The following is a 1,576-nucleotide window of genomic DNA, read 5'->3' as shown; positions in this document are numbered from 1 at the left end:
ACTCATGAAAGGAAAAAAAGGGGGGGAAACCAAATTCCCTTTCAAGAAATGTTCATCTTGCTCATATCAATGAAAAAATGTTTATGGGAACTCACAGTTTCTTAGTATGTAGCCCTTGCAATAACATAATAAATACTTCATTCTACATCAAACTTATGGTTACCAACACTTAATATAGAAGTGCCATTAATCCCCAGCTACCAGGGTAGGAGTGCCTGTCTGGCAACTGCCTGATCTCATTACTGGAAGGCCTTCTGAAATTCAGCATGCAGTGTGCTAGTCATAAAACAGGAGTCCTCTGGTTTCCCTTTCAAGCTCAAGAAAATTATTAGCACCAGTTCTTTCCTGGTTAGTCCTGTGAAAACCTCTTACATCTGTTTTCCTGCCACCCTTCTTCATATTCAATCCAGTTTATTAGGTTACTGAAACATGGGCTGGGCCTCACTGCGGAGCCTCCATTTCCTTAAGCAGCTGCTGGAAGAAACATGAATGTGATTTGTTGCCAGCTTGCTCAATATTACTATCTGGACAGGGGTATAATATTTCTAGGCATGAGAATGTGTGTCAGATGAACACACCTAAATAAATTTCTACGTACCTGTGGAGATATTTGTACTTACATTTGAATCTCCACATATATGGTCAACATATGCCTAGGAAAAAGGATTACTAGCACACAGATCAGTGAGGACTGGAGCAAAATGTTGCAATGTATCTTTAGTCTCTATTTCTTACTTGCCTGGTGTCATAACCCAGGGCTTTGAATCCTCATCTTCAGGGGAAGAGCCCATATATTCATAGGACATCTTGGACTGGGAGGAGAATGTGCGCTGTAAACCACAATCATTGAAGCCCCTTCCTCCTAGGAAATGCAAGCACCATAGGAGTCTATAGTGCCAACATCACTGACTTCAGACACCAATGACTGAAGCTTAGTAGAACTATAGCCTCCCTTGTACTGTGGGAGTCCACAGCTCTTAAAACAGGCTAGGCTTCTTTATCAGACTCCACTTAATAGGCATGTAGCTAGCTGCTCAAAGGAAGCTGCTAGATTTGCTAGTTTTTGGCACTCACTCAAGTCTGCCTTGTTGCTTAAGAGCCTAGGCGCCACTTGGATCTGTCCAGGGTGCTACACACTTTCTTAATTCCCTTTCACACTTTGACCTCTGCATTGCTGGAAACTGACCTTTGCTTAGCATGACTTTGCTTCATAGATTAGACATCATGTGCAGGTTGCCATAAGTCTGTGGGAGCCATTTTTCAAAATGGCAACTGACCATTTTCGTGCAGCACCTATCACATGAACCATGGCACCGACATCCTTAAATTTGTGTCAGATGATAATAGATAATATAATGTAATGCAATAGCTAACATACATAGAAGAAAATAAAGACCTGGGGTGCATGCACCACAAAATAATCATTGGGTATTCCAATATATATGGCTATTTGTAAATTTTGTTTATTACTGTTGTAGGTAGTGATTCATTACAATTGAGAGTATAGTACAAGTATTGCTTTTACATGTGATTATGTCTTATGTTTCTGGTTGTAGTATACTGAAACTATCAGCAA

Source organism: Podarcis muralis, chromosome 4 (genome assembly GCF_964188315.1).
Source record: "Podarcis muralis chromosome 4, rPodMur119.hap1.1, whole genome shotgun sequence".
NCBI lineage: Eukaryota > Metazoa > Chordata > Lepidosauria > Squamata > Lacertidae > Podarcis > Podarcis muralis.
The sequence above is the reverse complement of the archived record's forward strand: the minus strand, read 5'-3'. Positions refer to the sequence as shown.